This window comes from Mus caroli, unplaced genomic scaffold, assembly GCF_978045245.1.
Source record: "Mus caroli unplaced genomic scaffold, Mus_caroli_1 scaffold_2, whole genome shotgun sequence".
Lineage (NCBI taxonomy): Eukaryota > Metazoa > Chordata > Mammalia > Rodentia > Muridae > Mus > Mus caroli.
Window position 1 is genome coordinate 16,655,659 of NW_028227257.1, and position 5,604 is coordinate 16,661,262.

Genomic DNA, 5,604 nt, shown 5'->3' on the forward strand with positions numbered 1-5,604 from the left:
ACAAGCCAGCTCATCTGGGGCATCAGGCAGATGCTAGGTCCTGGCAAGTGCAGTAGGGCCTTGCATGCTGGCTACATAAAGCTTAGCTGGGTGGCCTGAGAGTGTTTCAGCCCTGAGACTGTTGTCATTTGATAGTGAGCCTCTGACCAAGGCTTCAAAGGACATGGACTTCTGCCAGGCCATGGGGATGGCCAGCAGCAGGTATGGCTACCCGTCTAGGAGCTTCAGGATGCTTTCCCGCTCCTTCAGGGTCTTCCAGGTCTGGTCCTTTTCTTTCTTTGCCGGGCTGCGCTTTTTCTGCCGGGCAGCTAGGATCTCAGGAAGCCAGGAAGGCTTCCATGACCTCATTGTCTGCCATGTGGACCTGCTCCACTGCCTTAGCTCCTGCCAGCTCACCGCCTCCTTTGCCAACCTCAGCAGGTCGTGCTTCTTGGTGCGGTTGTGTACACCGACTGCCTTCAGCTCAGCCTGCCGTTTGCGCAGCTCAGCAAGGACCTCATCCTCTGAGTCCTCCGCAGACTCCAGGAGGCCCTGGGCAATCAGCTCCTCCTTGATGCGGCTCTCCAGGGACTTAGTATGTGACACACTGAAAGGCTTGTTCTGATTGCCGGGGGAGGTGCTTGCTCCATCTGCCCCTGATTCTTTCCCAGATAGGAAAAAGAAGAAATGTCAGGAATAGAAGAGTCCTCCATAGGGGAAATAATATTTTCTTCCACTAGGGCCTTCAGCAGACGCTGTGTCAGGGCACCAAAGGGACACCCGTCTTCTGGCTTTTCATTCTGGGCTCAGACTTTTTCAGCAGGGCATCCACATCTTTTGTGTCCAGTTCCGCCAGTGGTCCTATGAGGCCTTTCTCCTTGTCAGCCACATTTGCTGCCCGAGCCCCATTCTCTGCTGCTCTAGCAGATCCTCCTGGGCCCCGCACTGGGAGTCGTGTTTGCCTAGTGGGGGAATCTTGTAATGTTCATCTTCATCTTCTGGGGGCTTCAGGAGTTCCTCTAGTGTTCGTACTTCATCACTGGTGATGTCAGCACAATAGAGGCCCAGAACCCGTTGGGAGCATCATTCGTGGGGATCTGAGGCAGGTCGATTGGGTCATCAGTGAATTCATATTCCTGAATCTTCGATTGAACATTGTTTTGTTTTGTTTTGTTTTGGATTTGGGTCGTCCTGGGCCTGTCTTCCCTCCCAGTTTCTGCTTCTTGGGCTTCCCATGTTTGGTGGGGTGGAACACCAAGTTCGTGGTCTCGACCTAGCTTCAGGAATCGTCGGTCCCCTTTCTTATCCTGCCAGTCAGTAAGGATCTGGGTTGCAGCTTCCGGTAGTCACAGTTGCCTGCTTGCAGAGGACAGCACGGTCTCCAACTCCAGCTGCAGGGTGTCCAGCTCCTCAATACCAATGCCATTGTCCTTGGAGCGGACCAGCACTGCCCTGTAGCGGGGACAGACCTTCAGGTGGTCCACAGACTTAAAGTCATGAAACTGCAGTGGGCACTCCTTCAGCTCCCTCATGGCCCAGGAGGAGGGACCCTCCCTGGAAGGTTTCTGGGGATTAAGAGGTGATGCTCATCAAGTGCCCAGTTCAGTTCCTGGCACAGAAGTGGGCAAGTTTTTATTTAATTTAATTTAATATTATTATTTTTTATACAAACTTTTTATTGATTCTTTGTGAGTTTCACATCATGCGCCCAGTCCCGCTCATCTCCCCGTGCCCTCATATCTGCCCTGCCAACCTCCCCTATAAAAGAAAATAACACACAAACAAAACTAAAACAAAATAAACAAAACTAAGCGTAGAAAACAGCTCATCGTGGAAGCGTGTTACAGTGTGTCCTACAGAATGTCCCTCTGTCCACACATCTTCACTTACAGATGTTCACTGCACTGAGTCATTGGTCTGGTTCGAGATCTCTGGCTTCTTTAACACCATCAATATTGGCTCCTCACCAGGCCTCTTCTTGGTTATCCTGTTGTTTCCTAACTCTACTGTGCTGCCCAGTCTCCCAGGACCCACTTTCCCATAGAGATCCTGCAGCTTTGGGTCAGCAGGACTGGCCCTTTCGCATGCTCCAACAGTTCACAGATAATGTAGGTTCTGGGGTGAGCAAACTCAAAGCCCTGGATCTGGCCCTGGGTGGTAGCTGAGCTGGTCAGCCCAACGTCTCTCCCTTAACTACACTACCACGATGAGCTCTCCAGCATTGCCCCAGCTAGACCATGCAATGCTACCCTTGGCAAGAGCCAGGTCAGCTCTCTTGCTCTCGTGCCCTTGGGCTTGGCTTACCCATTCCCACACCTCCAGAGCCAACTCCACTGTGTTGCCCACTCTCCCAAGTGCCGCAGCCATCGAGGAGCTGGGCTAGCTTTCTTGCTCTCACTCCCCTTGGGGCTGCTTCAACCAGTGCCTTCACCACCAGGGCCAGCTCCACTCTGTTGCCCTGGTGAGGTTTAGGGTCCATTCTCCTGAATGCTGCCAGTGAGGGGCAGTGAGAGGCAGTGAGAGGCAGGGATAGCTCTTCTGTCTTGAGGCCAGCTCTCCCAACTTCTGCAGGTGGTCAGGGGGGATGGGGGAGGGGGAATGGGGGAGGAGGAGGGCAGAGCATTACCTCCTCTCCTGCTCCACTGCATGCCAGATGAGTGACAGGCTCACTCAGCCCTTGTCACAAGGGCCAGCTCTACTGTGCTGCTCAGGCAGATCCGCTCTCCTGGGTGCTGTTACTGGTGAGGGGCAGGGACAGATCAACTGCTCTCATGACCCTGAGACCAGGTCTCTGGACTGCCTCAGGGGGTGAGGGGTGAGAGGGCAGAGCAGGGCAACTTTTAATATTTAACTTCTAAGTATAATGTTAACTGCTGCCTTTTGATGATGTCAGTAGCCTGATCAAGAACATTCCCTTTTAATTTAGATTTGGTGGAAGCTTCTTTCTTTTCTTGTTTTATTTTTCTTTCTTTCTTTCTTCTTCTTCTTCTTCTTCTTCTTCTTCTTCTTTTTTTTTTTTTTTTTTTGGTTTTTTGAAACAGGGTTTTTCTGTGTAGCCCTGGCTGTCCTGGAACTCACTCTGTAGACCAGGCTGGCCTCGAACTCAGAAATCCGCCTGTCTCTGCCTCCCGAGTGCTGGGATTAAAGGCGTGCGCCACCAACGCCCGACGTTTCTTTTCCTCTCTCTTCTTTTTTCTTTTTGAGATGGGTCTTATTTTACTCAGGCTAGCTTCAAATTCCTGGGCTCAAGCAATCCTCCTGCTTCAGCCTCCTATGTAGCTGAGAAAATGGTGGTTGTAAAATAATCCATGAGAGAAAATTACAGACTACTATGACTCTGAGGCCAAATATGGCTTTATTTAAGGTGGTGACCAAGAATAGGCTCCTGTCACAAAGAGCTCTTTTCTTTTTCTTTCTTTTTATTAGCTGTTTTCTTTATTTACATTTCAAATGTTATCCACTTTCCTGGTTTCCCCTCTGAAAACCTCCTATCCCTTCCCCTTCCCTCCCACAAAGAGCCTCTTACTACGGAATCTCAGGGATACAGCATTTACAAACGCAACACCCTTGATGACAGCATCTTCAGGTGTAGGTCAGGGGAACCTTGTAGCATTTATTTTGCTTTTATGTTTAGCAGTTGTTTTGGTTATACATCCGTGCAATGGTCAGGGTCATGGGAAGTCCCTAATGTGTTAGCCAGGTGGACATGACCGTTCAGGGGGTTTAGGGCCCTCAGAGCTGAAGTGACAGGTGGTTGTGAGCCACCTGATGTGGGTGCTGGGAATGGAGCTTAGATCTTTGCAAGAGCAGTGCCAGCTCTGAGACACTGAGACAGCTCTCCAGCCCCTGATTTCCTACTTCTCATCCAGTGAATATATGACTTTAAAAAACATCTGCCAATATGGTTTTTAATCCCTTGGTCCTAGGGACTGAATTCAGACCTTTGCATGTGCTAGGCAGACACTCTGTCACTGAGCTGCACCCCTAGATCGTCAATCTGTTAATATGGCTAATGACGTCACATTGGCTTTTTATCAGGTAAGTCCACCTTGGATATAACAGTATATCGGACTTGGTCATGATGCATTTTGACTTTATATATTGTTGATTTCTATTTGACAGATTATATGGGATTTTTTTCCCCCACTGATGTTCATAAAGACTATTGGTTTAGAAATTTATTTTTAAAACTTCACTGTCGGGCTTGTCAACAAGATATGTTAAGTGTCATGAAATGGGTTGAGAAACAGTCTTTTCATTTCGTGAGTTTGCGTGCTAACTATTTCTTAATGAAAATCATCATTGAAACCATATAGAGTTCTTTTCGTGGGAAATTGGTTCTGTTTGTGTTTATTTAAATGATTGTTCTTTTGCTTTTAATCGGTATGGGGGTTTAAGTCAGATTTTCATCACTATAGTAAAATACCCGAGAGGAACATCTTAGGAAGAAAAGAGGTTTATTTAGCTCACGGCTTGTGGGTTCTAATGGCATTTGTCAGGCTCAGAGAGGGTTGCCCTTGCGTACATGTCACCATGGTAGATAACATAGGTAGGAACGTGTACAAAAAGCCGATCTGATCTCTCTACAGCAAGCAGAGGGACCTGGTGCAGCTGGGCTCATTTTTTTTTTTAAACATCTATGATCCATCTCTTAAAGGCTTTACAACCTCACAGTACAGCTTAGAAGCCCAGGGTTTTGAACACATGAATCTTGGGGAAAGGGGGCTCACGAAACCATTTCCCTCTCAAGGCAGGCTCTCCCGTCTTTCTGATGTTGCTGATCTGGGTTCTTCCTCCTTTTGGTCAGTTGAGATAGAGGTTACTTAGTTATTACAGAACTGGGACTTGAACCAAGGCTCTCTCTCATGCTGCTGTTTCTCCCTGAGCCAGCAGTCATTTCAAACTGGTGTGCGTGTGGGTCCCACTGAGTGTCACAGGCTAGCTTTATAACTCACTCTCTGTTGCTTAGCCAGGCCTTGAACTTGCAATTCTCCTGCCTCAGCCTCCAGAGTAGCTGGGAAGAGTTGTAATATTAGATCTAGCTATTGCTTTTATTCATCTCTTTGAAGAACCCAACTTTGGCTTTGTAAACTTTCCACTGTGTCTTATCTTCTATGTTGTTTTTGCCCTTGGTTTAATACTTTTTACTCTCTTGATTTTAGGTTCTCACTTTATGAACTCTTACAACTGAAGTCTTTAAAACACTGCCTCCCACAGAATCTTGATATTCTATCTTTTTATCTCTCTCTCTATTTATTTATTTTTGTTGTTGTTGTTTTGTTTGATTTTCGAGACAGGGTTTCTCTGTGTATCCCTGGCTGTCCTGGAACTCACTCTGTAGACCAGGTGGGTCACCAACTCAGAAATCTGCCTGCCTCTACCTCCCAAATTCTGGGATTAAAGGTGCGTGCCACCACTGCCCAGCGATACAGTGTATCTTTACTATACATATACACAACCTCAAAAATTTCCTTGAGATTTCTCTTCATCAACCCGATGGTTCTCTACACTTGTCTTTTAATATTGGTGACAGCCTTTTTTGTGGTTATGTTGAACACTTGACAGAGAAGAGCTCAAGGGAGGAAGGGCTTATCTGGCTCACAGTTTCAGAAGTCCAGTCTGGGG

At 47.6% G+C, this 5,604-nt stretch overlaps 1 pseudogene; it reads right to left on the reverse strand.

Moving 5' to 3' along the window:
* Window positions 1–207: 207 nt before the first annotated feature.
* On the reverse strand, window positions 208–1,511 carry LOC110290435 (transcriptional adapter 3 pseudogene; annotated as a pseudogene).
* Window positions 1,512–5,604: the final 4,093 nt, after the last annotated feature.